The sequence below is a fragment of the Zosterops lateralis genome (genome assembly GCF_965231275.1).
Source record: "Zosterops lateralis genome assembly, contig: SUPER_6_unloc_1, whole genome shotgun sequence".
In the NCBI taxonomy this organism is placed as follows: Eukaryota; Metazoa; Chordata; class Aves; order Passeriformes; family Zosteropidae; genus Zosterops; species Zosterops lateralis.
In genome coordinates this window covers 1,228,628-1,242,849 of record NW_028154616.1, presented here as the reverse complement: position 1 = coordinate 1,242,849, position 14,222 = coordinate 1,228,628, and positions in this window count along the sequence as shown.

The following is a 14,222-nucleotide window of genomic DNA, read 5'->3' as shown; positions in this document are numbered from 1 at the left end:
ATTTAAGAATTTAAGCAGTTCAGTAAAACCATTTAAGAGTTTTGTAATGGTCAGTGGTAAAAGCATCCACTGTAAGGTCTTTGGTAGAAACACCAGGTGATCTGAATTGTTATAACTGCAAATTGTATCCAGGAATCTGGCTCCAGGAGTTGTTCAATTATGTTGCAATAGAAACTGTAGTTTTTATGTTTTGAAATTATTAGTGAAAATAAAAAATATTATCTCTGATGATATCATTTTTCAGCTAAGGAAAAAACAGAAAAGCACAACCACAGTGAGTAGGGCTTTAGCAGTATGCTGCTACCTCTTAGCCAGAAACACAGTCCTGTGAGGTTCAGCCATTGGGCTTAGGTGCGCAAAATGTTTTAGAACCTGCAAAGAGAGATAAGAGCATGCTGCCTAAAGCAAAGGACTTGCAATCTGTCATTGTAAAATGTAATTTTCTGTAATTTTAATATAGCTAAACAGTTCCAGCTCTCAGCCTTTCTTCAGGAGAGAGGCTTCAGGGCCTTAATCAGCACTGTGGCCCTTGGTTGGGTTTTCTCTGTATGTTCACATCTCTCTTCTAGCTGAGGAGACCAGACCTGCTCACAGCACTCCTGGTCTCACCAGGGCTGAGGAGAGCAGAAGGATTCCCTCCTTTTTGTTGCCATGGTTGCTCTTGCTAGCGGCAATCCTCCTGAAGCAGCCCAGGACACAATTACCCTACTGTGCTGCAAAGGCATGTTGATGGCTCGTGTTTAACTTGGTGTCCAGCAGGACCTCCAAGATCTTTCCCACAAAACTGCATTCCAGCTGGTCACAAGCCAGCACATGCTGGTGCCCAACATTGTGACTGTCCAGGTGCAGGACTTCACACTTGTCTTGGTTGACCTTGAGGATGTTCCTGTCAGGCCATTCCTCCAGATGATCAAGGTCCTGCTGGATGGCAGCATGACCTTCTAGCTTATCAGCCCCTCTCCCAGGGCTGTGTCATCACAAACTTGCTAAGGGTGCACTCCACCCCCTCACTCAAACTATAAGAAATCACCTCAAGTTGACCCAGAGGAGTTGAAACAGGATATGAGGAAAAAATAATTAATTGAAAGGATTGTCAGGGGTTGAAACTGGCTGGCCAGGGATCTGGTGCATTCATGATGTTCATAGATAATTTAAACTATGATGTGGCACTGGGGGACATGGTTTAGTAGTTGTCATGGTTTAGGGCAAATTTGGGGGGGAAACCTTCCAATGGGTTTGCTCTCCTTTAGTGAGCAAACCCAAACAGCCCCTTCCCCCAGCAGGTCTGGGAAATGAGCTTGCTTGGAGAAAAGCGGAAAAACTATTTATTTGACAAACAAAATGCCTGCAAGCATAAGGAATGAATAATATGAAACAATAAAACTTCTCTCCAAAGAGAGATGGCAAAATTGAGAGAAGTCCTTGCTGTGGGTGTAGCTCAGCTCACTCAGTCTCCCACCAGTCTCAGTCCCGTCGGCGCTGGAACTTGCCAAGGTCCAAGGCCCAGTGGGCTGCAGGTACGAGATCCCCATCCTCCTCTGGGTTTTTCAGTCCAGAGCAGATTTAAGCAGTCCCAAGAAAAAGGAAAAAAACCAGTCCGGGAAGCTTCTTTGCCTCAGCTGAACTAAATAAAAGCATAAAACCCTCTCTCTGGCCACTGTCCATGCATCCGACAAACACACCGTCCCGAGGAAGAAGAAAATGCAGAGGAGGGAAGGCTGTACTTAAAAACAAACTCTGCACTTCTTTTTTTCCTTCTTCATTCTCAGAACCAATCTTAAAGGTAACAGAACACAATATACAGCACACACAGAACAGATGATTGTGGTACAGGCATCATAGTCACCCACCCTAGGACAACGGTGGACTTGGCAGTGCGGAGTTAACTGTTGGACTCAATGGTCTCAAGGGTCTTTCCCAACTTGAATGATTCTGTGCTTCTATTTTAAATAGGACTGGACTCTAAGGTACACCAGTGGTTGTTGGTCTCTAACTGACTCTGGGCCTGAATTATCATCCAATTTTCAATCCACCTTACTGCTCATCCAGCATTATGCCTCATATAATATATAGTGTTATAAAATAGAGATAGTGTTTTTAGTGAGCACAGCTATGAGCACTGAAGGAATACCTTGTTCCCCTCTAAGGATTTTGCACGTGTGTATCCAGAAACACAACAGAGAATCGCTGCAATCCACTGTATTTAGCTTTTTACACCACAGCTGATTCCATTTTAAAATTCAGGTAAAAGACCTCATGTGCCTTGCGCCTTTTATATGCTGATATTTTATATTTTCGATCCTGAAAAGTGGAAATATGTCACTTGGAGTGGCAAAAAATGCTGTTTGAAGGTGGTTATTCTGGATACTGTAGAGGGAGGAAGAGGTTTTCTGTAACAGCCACAAATAGCTGGGCCAAGGGCACGTTTGAAAGGTGTCGCATGGATGAAAGACTCATTATAAAAACCACTCTTGATACTTCTCTTGCTCTTGCCTCCTCCAAATTTCTGATCAGGAGTACTTTTGGAAATTATATCAGACAGTTTGCTTCTCTATCAGCTCTCTGTGTGCTCCTGCAAGGGGGACTAACAGAGAGAGAGGAGAATTTTCTACTGAATGTCAGCTGGTGTTGCAAACAAGTAACTTCTCTGAGATCATCCACATTAACATGATACAAGACAACCCCATTTAACCATCCTGTATCAACTACGTGAACAAACCGATGTGAGATTTTTTTATACATCTTAAAAATTACTTTAAAATTTTTTTTGATGGGTTGCTTTGGAATTTTTTTTTCTTTTTTTCAATTAATACCTCCTCTGTGTTCCTTTATTGAGCTGCTGTAGCAATAACTAAATATCCTTGCAGAACTGTGAAGAGTGTTAACTCACTGTAAACTCTTCAAAGAGAAATAAAGTGACTTGCCATAGAAATTCTGTATCAGAAGACAAGTGTCTTAAATCAGTTCCACAAGGGCAAAAGCCTTTTTATTTCTCATGTCCAGTCAATAATATAGAAGTACAGTCAACACAGGGACCAGCTGGTTTTCCCCATAATTAGGCCTCAACCCAGGCTTGTCATTTGTAAGCTGACATACCACAGTTACAGAGGGCAAAATGATGGCTTTGTGCAGACACATATCTGAATTTAAAATGCATTACATGGCCAAAGTAATTTTGTTTTCCTGTTGTAATTAATTCTTCTCTCTTAGTCTTGATCATTTTGCAGATTATCTTTTTTTGAAGGCTGAAATGTGTAATTTGTATATAGTTCTTAGTTTTAAGAAACTCCATACAATCTATGGATTATTCAGAACTTGTTTGTGGGGAGGTCATGAATGCTTTTACTACATTTTGATGTAGAAAATATGTTCATCTTCTGCCTTCCTCTGGCAGTCTGAGGCATAGCAGTGAAAACAGAACTTGAACTCCAATAGCAGTACTGTGGTACACAGTATCCACCAGCATTTTTGTAAGCCAGCAGCTGCTTCTTGGCAAGAATTAAATAGTTATGTTTAGGAAAAAGCAACTAGAACATATCTTTTCTGCCTGGAAGAAAAAAAAAAAAGAAAGAGGTGGTCCTTCTAGGAAAGTGATACATAGTTCTGGAAACACAGTAGATTTGATCTGACATCTCTTTCTCATTGGAAGGATCCCACTGCAATTCACTAGACTATGTGCAAAAGAAAAATTTGCAGCGTGGGACCTTAGAACTGTTAATTCTTTCTATTCAGGTATTTGATTTTTCACTCTCATTTTTCATTTTCCCAACACAATTTGAATTTTTTTCTTTTCTTTTATAGTAGTGAGTTTCATTTTTTGCTTTCAAAGGGAAATAGACAAAGTCATCTTTTTTTTTTTGTTTACTAAGAGCCCCTAACCTACAGTTCACACTATTTATGTTCTGGCAAATACTCCCAATCACCAAAAGTATAGCATTTTTTCATTTAGACAAAAAATAATAATGCGGTCCTAATTTCATTTTTAGATATAATTCTTAACTAATGTTTACCTTCTTACTTTCCATTAATTTACATTTTGTGTGATGTGTGTATATATATATAATTTCATATACATATATATATATGAAATTAAAAGAAGAAGAAAAGAGAAGAGACTGGACAGATTACTCAAATTAAAGGAATAATTTTAAACATTATCAGTAACTTTCGTGGCAGAATTTAAACAGCAACTTGATGACCCTGATGAAATCATCTGTGCTGTACCTGTGCCTCATTCATTCCTCCCCTCCAACATCCTGTTCCTCTCCAAGATGGAAAATTGCACGATAGAACACGAGAATTAGGAAGATTGGGCTTAAGACTGGGTTGTGGCCTTGCATGTCTACCATACAGAGCTCAGTGCACTATTGCTCTGCCTAGTGTGACATCTCCTTTCTTGTGCAGTAATGAAATACCTATATGGCCCATCAGACTGGGAGAAGTTCTAACTCTTGGCTGGTTTTAGTTTGTACTGTTTGAGGGTTGGGTATCTGAAGAGTGACCTCAGAGACCTTAATCACAATTTTGCTACTAGCAGACTTGTTAAGACCAGAGATAACTCCTGCCTAGTAGGAGTTGTGGGACATCAGACACTAGGGAGCATTAATCACTCTCTTGGACCTGAGTTTGGGCTCCAAAATGTCATAGGGGGATATCACAGTCATGCTGCAGTTCAGCCTTAGCTCATGAACTATACAGTATCCTTTATTCACTGAAAGTCAGTCTTGCATATGAAAGGATGTCGTGGATGGTGGTTTGGTGCCATTCCAACTTTACCCCAAGTATAAGCTGGTGTTGAACATTATGCAAAATCTGGATTAGGGAGACGAGTTAGGAAGCAGGCCTAATCATAGGGATTTGAACAGGAACAAAAATAGGATTTCCATGGATGGGGCCCTGTTTGGCCTGTAGTGCTGAGATCACTGATATTCTACTGTCATCTTTGAGAGACAGGTGAAGGGACAGCATTGTTCTTCCTGGAGGCGCTGAAGCCTGGAAAGCAAAGGTTTGCAGATTTGTTTTCCCTCAGAAAACTTTGCTTATATGAGTACTAAGAGGTCCAGGGTACCTGAATCAGTCTAATCAGAAATAACTAAATAACTCCCCCCTCTCTCCAACTGGAATATGATAGAGGTGTTGAGGAGCCTCCTCAACACTGCTCCACCATGTCTGTGCACTTCGATTTACCCACACCATTTATAAATGTTGTCAGGTTTGAACCATCTCAGCTGCATTCTGATCCCAGTGTATTACAACTTATCATATTGCCTTTGCATGCTTTTTTCACTGCAGTGACCAAACCAATGTCAGTGTCCTAATAATTCTGGCTTGCACAGAGCATTAGCAGCTTTGTTCATTTTGCCACGCTTTTCAGCTGCAATCAGAAACATAAAAAGGGAATCCGTGGTTACTATTGAGACAATCCCTGGGTACTTTGTGTGACTTAGAAGTGAAGAGGATTTTGTCTCTTATTTCATTTGTTATCAGCCTGATTTAAATTATTTAATTCTAATGGAAATGCAAGAGAAATGGCATTAGCTGGAGCTTGGGTCCCAAGTACCAAAGATAATCCAGTAGTTTATCTGCTAGCCAGGAAAGCATTTCCACACATTTCACACCCTCACTCTTGCAGCACCAGTTAAAACACAGGTAGTAACCCACAAGACTTTGTGGGTTATCAGTATGAAATGGTATTTAATGAGAAAAATTAAACATTTTTATTCACTTATTCACATGAAGAGCAAGCACTTTTGGGAAATAACTCTTGCACTATGTATTTCTAATACATGACAAGTTCAGGAAAAGCTAACCAGGGTCAGTATATCAGGACAACAGAACAAAATCCACTGTTTTAATGGTTTCTCATGTGTTTTCATCATGTCTTCCCAAGTGGCAGTGAGTGACCTCACTTAAAGATTAATCTTTTCGTTAGAAAGAGTAATACTGCTCCAATGCCTTCCTTTGCCAGAATATTTCTTCCAAACAGATGAGAGCTATTTTTTCCAGAACGGCTATTTTCTGCTCTGTACAAGTTTCTGGAGACTTTGAGATTCTGTTCTTTCTCAGATGCTGTTGATTTAAACTCAGAAAATATTCAAATTAGATATGTAACATAATTATGGTATACATCAGACCCAGGCTTTTTATAATCTGTCTGAAAATAGGGCAAAAAATTGAACATGTTTCTATTATTTTTTTTCCAGAGTTCATAACAGAATTTTTAATCTCAGAAGTGCTGACTTTTCACTGGAGGAACTTGTGACTAAGTTGAATTCCAGATATAATATAGTTCCTTTTTCCCATCAAAAAAAGAAGTTACAACTTTTCATTTTTTTTTTTCTGGTTTAAGTTACTTTTTAAATGACACCATACTTTTAAAAATAAAACTCGAATTCTGGATGGAAGTCCTAGAGTTTCAAATGACCTGTCATACATGAGTGAAAACTGGTGAAAGTGGCCTTTAAGCACTAATACCAGGTAGCAAAAAACAGCGAAAATCTCAACAGTCAATAGGCCAAATTGAGACTGTGGCATGAGATGCTCCAAAGCTACATTAATGTTAACAAATGTATCAAAACTAATGTTTTTCTAGAAAAAGGCAAGAAATATTTTGAAGAAATAAAGACCTCACCAGGTTTCTACTTGGCTAAATAAAACTATTTGGAAAGTAAGGGGACTTCAGTATTTCTGTTCTGAGGCATTGAACAATCTGCAGTTACCCTTCATCATTTTCAGCCTATCCATCTCCATCCTTGTAGTGAGGAAATGGATTTATTTACTAATGTTTGACTTCATCTCATCAGCAAGAAACAACATCTATTTCTTGTGGTGAGACTCTGTCCACTTATAATTTTATGGTAATTAATCACAACCATCATATTTCTCCTTCCATGTTGCTTTGCTGTAGGAAACTATAATGTTTATGGTAAATTAATCTAAAAGAAGAATCGAAAAGGGCTGTCTTTTCATTTTGAAATGCGTAATTTATTTTACTTCTGTGACAACTTGAATAGTGCTGCAATTAAGAGTCTATAATGCTTTCCATGATAAATCTGCTTTTCAGATATTCATTATTCAGATGTAAATATTTACTCCACATTCAAATGAGCTTCATTGATTGGGAGCAACTATTTATCATTCATTAGTCTAGAGGCAACAAAATCATATTCATGCTTCAATTACTTCAAAATAGCAGATTTTTAAACATTGTTCACTAGTGGCTTGTTAATATGTATTTAATTAATTATAAAACAATAGCAAAGAAGGGCTGAAACTCTAATTTCACTCACAAACTTAAACTAGGTTTAAAAACAATTTTATTCTGTATGTGGCGAAGTCAAATTAAGATCATATCAAAATTTACACCTGATATTTCCTTATATTACCTGATTTTGCAAAGTACATGTTCTTTTGAGCTTTTTTGTTGTTTTGGTTTTTTTCTCATTTCTCCCACGTTTGCTTCTCTTGTATGAACAACATATTTCTCCAGTATCTTGTACTTGTGCAGGTTTGTTCTGTGTGTTTCAGTCCACTCAGAGTGATAGTGTAGGGTTAAACTGATTTCTAAGGTAGCAGGGCCTAAGAATGGGATGTTGGCTTCACTGCAACCAAGGTATCATTTCCATGCTATTGTTTTAACCAAATCAAGTATAACTTTGCCTAGGTAATGGGGAGAGGGGGGATGATGGTGATTCTTAGTAAAATGCGTAGGCCTTGGGAATAAAGTTAGATAGGTCAGGTGGATCTGTACCTGTATAATCATCAGTACGATAAATGACATTATTGTTAATTGTAATGTTAGCTTGATAACTGAATATGGTCATTCTCTTAAACCAGGATCTCAACCAAGAATCATGAAAATCGATTGTTACAGGTTTATGCTCGGGTAGAATCAATGGAACAATGGAGTTTAATGATTACCATGTATCCTTATGTAACAAGAAAAGTATAAAACTATGTCTATTTTGGACTTCCGGCGGAGTTGGATTTGGGTGTGTTCAGGACCCCTGGCTCCCAGAGGTCTCAATAAAGCACGACATGCAATCATTCCGTGATTGTGTGTTTTTCGTACACTAACAACAGATACTGTCAATTTCAGTGAATGAGGAGCAGCAGGCAAGGACAGATAAATGTATCGGAGTTCTTTTGTTTGCCTTGTATCAAAGCAGCATCAAGTTCCTGAAGGTCGTGTTCACTCGTACAGCAGGTCACTCAAAGGAGACAGGCAAGGAGAACACCTCTTGTCACACCTCATCTGCACCATAGTCCTTGTTTCAACTTTTAGCCTGAACTGGCAGCTGCAGAAATATGAACAAGGTTGCACACTCTTCTTTTTTTTTTTGCATCACCTCCAGCTTTGCTCTTCAACTTTATGTCACACAGAAACAGAAAACCCCAATTTCAGGCACATCTTATGCTGCTCATAAGGTTTTATCACAGTTCTCTCCCAGCAGCAACTCTCCTACCCCACTTAACTTCTTCCTCATTCACCTCAGCCTCTCCCAGGCTGGATCTGCTGGAGCTCTTTTTTCATGTACCTCAGATTTTCCTCTGCTGACAATTATTCTAATCACTGGTACCTGCAAAGCAGTGGAAGATACAAACAAGTCTCCTACATTCTATAAGCTACACTAATGGTTCAGACATTATCAGACAAAGCAAAAGTCATTAAAAATGAGTTCTTCTAATAGACAGTTGAAATAAATTTTGCTACAGATGAAATTATTTCTGCTTCTGTAGATGCATGCTAAGAAATAGAGGGAAGAAAATTTTCTGTCCTCTCATTGAAATAAAACTGCTGAATTAAAGTGTGGTTTAGCTCAAGTAAATGACATAGATTGAATTTTGGGTTTGTTTTGTTTGGCTTGGGTTTTTTTTGCTTGGTTTTTGGGTTTTTTTAAGTGTGTTAGTGTAAACATTTATTTCAGGGGGAATAAACTCCCTACTATTCAACAAAGTGATTTTGGTCAGCAGTTTCAAAATGTCTCCCTACTTCTTGCTACATTTTTTTGACGAAAATTGACCAAAACCTTTTTCCTTGAAAATTTGTTTTTGTGAATTTCTCCTCTGCCCAATTCCATGGGGGAGATCACAGATATTAAAAAAAAAAAGTGCAATTAAGTAAATCTGAAAATATTTTATTTGGGCTGCAGGGCTAAGAATATTTATATGAATTGTGGGCAGCGAAAGCATCATTATATAAGGCCAAGATTTCAATTATTTATATTTTTACCCAAACTTTAGCCTGCCTGCTCTTATTTTACATGATTAGGAACAGAGATTTAATTTTTAAACAAGTACATTTTTTCATGAACATTTAAGGCGATGCATCACAAAACTCAGAGGTTTTTTCCATGAAGAAATATTCCAGCACAAGCTGTATATCACCTCAATGAAGCACATGCAGATCTGAAGCTCTTATCTTAAGCCCTGTACTGATAAAACAGTAATTGTTCTGAAATAATACAACGGAAATTGTGACTCAAGAAAGGACATGATGTTCCAATTGATGTCAATTACTCTAATGTAACTAATTATTTTGTCCACCATCTAAATTAAATGCTTCTGTCTCCCTGAGGATTTCTCACATGATCTCCTATATTATTGAGTTTGTGCTGACCTGTCATTATCTACTCTGCATTCTCAACCAAACCAAAATAACTCTCTTTAGTTACCTAACAAGTCTTTTGAGACCTCAATTCATCACAGTGTTTTAAGTGTTCAAATTAGTTAAACATGAATCATTAGTTCAGTGTGTCTTCAAAAGATCAGATTTTATCTTCTACCTGGTTTTGGGAGATTTTTACATAGAGACATGAAGAGCTAAAGTTCTGCTCTAAGTGAACTATTGACTCATACTTTGTGAAGTCTTCATTTTGGCATGGGATTACAGCCTTCAGTAGAGTTACTCGAGATGCATATCATGAAGAAAATAAAAATTTGCCCATCAGCTTAAATCGTCCTCGTAGAGTGAAAATTTGCCTAATGGCAACCAGTTTGTTCTTTTCTATTTGCAATGTACCAGATAATGTCCCTCAACATGCATAAAATACTGTAGTCTTATTTCTCTGAGAACAGCATTTAGGCATGAGCATGTCTTTCTGGAGCTACTTGTGCCATTCTGTCACAATATTTATCTCTTTCTCTGTGCCTAAGGGGTAACTGTGTACAGTATTAAGTACACAAATTAGGATAGGAAATATTACCTCTTAAAATCTGAAAGTATGGTATGTTTTACTTTGAGAATCTCATGCTTCATGAGTTGATGTGCACTTGTTGCATTGCCCCTCATCCTTCTCAGATGTACCATGAAAGCAGCACTCACTTATAAGCCAAGTCACATCTCAGTCACTTAAAAGGATGGGTGACTTTCTTCCAGTTTTTATTGCAAAAACAGTCTGGTGATAGCATTTCCTGAGTATGATCACCCATAACTTCCTCACTCCTGCTACAAGTAAAAATAACAGAGAAAGACAAAAAAGATAGTCCTGGAAAGTGTTCTTGAAGAAGAGGCTATATAATACTACTACAGTAGGAAGGGAGGTGGACAGGCTGAAAGCATAAAGGACGAAAAAGAGGACAGAAGAGCTCTGTTTCAAGGGACTACTAAATGCAGTAGCTCATATAAAATCTTCATTTGGGAATTGCCTTAACAATTTGCCATCCCATCTTCTGGAACAGTAAGGATGGTTTTATTTTATTCTGTGTTATCCCTATTCTCTTGTCAATCCTAAGAAAATGTTGTTGCCTGTTAGACAATTTAAAGGTTTTTAAATATTGGGTTGTTATTTTTTGTAAATGCAAATCATAAAATCACAAATAGAAATTATTATTTGCTCACTTGCAGACTGCTTATTTATTTTTTCATCTGCCATAGTGTGTTTTTTTCTTATGATAATTCCCAAACGAAGAATGCAACACCCTTCAAACCCTTTCCCAGTTTGGCTGCTAGTGCTGACTCTGTCACAGGTAGTAAAGCATCCCCCCACCTCCAAGTGGGCATCTCTGTATAAGGAAAAACTTTCAGTTTACCTTTAGACATTTTAGGAAGTTTAACTAGAAAGTTCCCAGAACTTTCCCAAAACTGTTGCTGCAGGCAACACTCGTCTCCTAACACATTGGAAAAGCTCTGTATTCAGATCAGAAAAGCAAATTTTGTGAGCTAGCATTTCCCTTACTCATATGAACAACGGAATTGGAGTCTGGAGTTCAGACTTACAGCCTTTAAAACTAGAATAATGGTGCTTACAAATCTACTTGGACACGTGCATGAATAAATACTTGTGTGTAACAACAGAGTGGTTATGACTGGTATAGCTTTGGGCACTCTCTCGTGGCATGACACCAGGTTTAAGGCTTTGTTCTGCCTGCTGGTTTTTAAACAGCTTTTTGGTGTAGTAGCGTTTATATTTTATGTGTTCAAGCATAGACAATCAATTTTGGCTCATGTTTTGGTAATTGTCCTTAGGTTTGGATCTCTAGGAAATTGATAACAAGATAAATAATGACTAAATGACAGATTTTTTAAGGTTAATTATGGAATAAAATTGGTGAAATATTATTTGCATAAAGAGAACCTATGACAGTATCTCCTTATCCCTCAGGTAGGAATTTCAGAAACCTTGAAAAAAAAAGGTTTTCTTCATCAGTCTTTTCAGTTTTAGCCTTGTATATACAACTCAGTTCTTTATTGATTATAACGTAAACACCTGCGATTCTTTTCCATCACCCCAGGAAACAGATTAATGAGTTAGACCCAAGTTGTTTGAGAATGAAGAGTACAGCATCCAGAAGAAAGAAGGAGTACTAAGGGGGTTTTATTAAAATGCACATTTTCTGTACCTTTGCAGGTGCTTTTATGTATTTGTGTGAAAACACACAATCTGTCCCAGGATTTGTTTGTCTAACTATGGTTTCAGAAGATCAGTTTTTCTGTAGAAACTTTCAGACCTGGATATAGTTCTATCCTTGGCACATCCCTGAAATGTACAGTGAGACAGCAGTATCTAATTTTGAGCCTTTTGAACAGCTAGCTTGTCAAACCTGCCTGTCTTTATCATAAATCTAATTCCCATCTGAGTTTGTAAAAGTTTGATTTTGTCAGTTTGAGCTGAACTCTCCTCCTCAGGGTGGGCTCTGTGCAGCACCAGGAACTCTAGAGAGGGAGCACCAGTGGCTGGACCTCTCCCAGGTTTGTGTAAGTGGTCAGCTGGCAAGCAGCCAGACTCCATGGGTCAGAACTAAGGAATGCAAAGATTGTAAAATATTAACTCCTTTCTGTCCTGTGACTCTGGAGAAATTCCCTGCTGAGGGGTTCAGCTGTAGGCCCCAGGGCGTGTGTGGCCACAGCCCAACTCGAGCAGCCCCTCTGGCTGGTGCTTTAGCTCAAATGTGTTCATGGTTCCCAAGCTACAGTGAATCCTCTCAGATTTGGTGAGCCTTTGCCTGTTTTTCAACCAACTCTGATCATTAAATGGAAATGGCCCAGGAAACACTGTATGAAATATAGGCTTGCATCTAGGATGGTTAGGGAGGAACAATGGAAATATACTTGTTTCCTCATGGAAAGAAGGGGAAATACTTTTTTTGGGTATGATTAGCCAGAAACATTTGTTTATCTCACCATTGTTCCATATTGTGGCCTGACTGAGGAAACAAAAGGAACACTTTAAATGAGTGTTAGAAGTTAAGGCAACGTAAGAAGATACTGACCCAAGCCTCTTTAGACCTCTAGAGATTATAATTACAATCAAATGTAGAAAAAAGTCTGAAGACTTATTTTATTTGTTATATGTTTTATCTATGCAGAAGTTTGCCCAGAAATATTGAACAGTTGCTGCTTCTCTGCATCTCTGTAACAAAGTTATTTCATGCTGAGAGTACAGTATGTTTTGTCTGGTCTCTCTTTGCTGGAGGGCCTGTATTTCAGTGTGGGTCTCATGTATCAAGTCCAGATATTCTATTCCAGCTTTTCTAATGGAATTGGTAGGTAACTAACAAGATATGCTGTGATAATTTTTTCTTGGAAGTAACTGAAAACAATGTGTCTCACTGAGACTACAAAATCATTTCTCTAATCTTTCAACTGCAAACCCAGATCTCCAGACAGCAATTTAAAATATTTTAGAAACATTCTTTCTGTCCTGTACTAAAATAAATCCTTCTCAAGCTGGATAAAAGTGTACTCAATGTGAAAATGAAGTGTGTTTATCTGTAGGGCTCCCTTCAAACCAAGCCAGAACAGTTTCTTAATGTTCTGTACCACAGAAATTGTGTGAGTGAGTAGAGGGATGTGATAAATTTGTCCTAGTATTTGCTTTCCTTGAGCTCTGTTCACTGTTTCTTGAGAATTATTTCTGCTTACAAGGGAAGTGGTGGGACAGATAAGGAGATACAGCTGAGGCTGGTGAACATTTCACTGGTAAATGAGCAACATATATTGGATGCCCTCCAGCACCACTGCTTCACAATGCTTTTTATCGAGGTATTACTTTTGAAGAGTATGAGGTTGTTAACATAAAATATTAAGACTGAGTGAACCTGAAGTGGATGGATTAAATGAGTGCTGCCTGCTCTCTTTCCCTTTTTTTCTTGTTTATTTTATTGTGCATAGGCTTGATCTATGAGTTATAGGAGGAGTCCTGTGTTTTCCGTCAAGCTTGAACCTCAGCCTCAGTGACAGAAATGACATGAAACTTTGTTATATGCTGGACATAACTAATTTGTCAGTTTATTTGATGGAATTCTTGTTAGAGAGTTTGTACTCCTCCCTTTTTTTCCCTCCTCTGGTTCTGCAACTGTACCACCTCTTTGTTCAAATTCTAGTCTATCCAATCTATTAATCCTAATCTATTTTTTTTCAGTGAGTCTAGTTTGTCAAACTTGTGTCTAAAGGCAAATGAGAGAACAGTGCTGTCACTTTTAATTAATGAGAAAACTAACCTGATCTTAATACAAATTAATGCCATGAAATTAAATAAATTATTGTTACATTAGGAGTTACACCTGGTATAAATTCAATTATCTATTACCTCTAGCTGTAACCTGTATAACAGCAAGATATGACATGACAAGGTCTGAAGGCCCAGAACAGCTGTGGGAATGTGTCTGATTTTAACATAAGGGAAAAATGGCACCCAGAAAATGAATGAATGAATGAAGTTACTCCTGCACATTAAATAGTTAAAAAGCTAAATCATGAAACTATTAAACTGACCAAGATT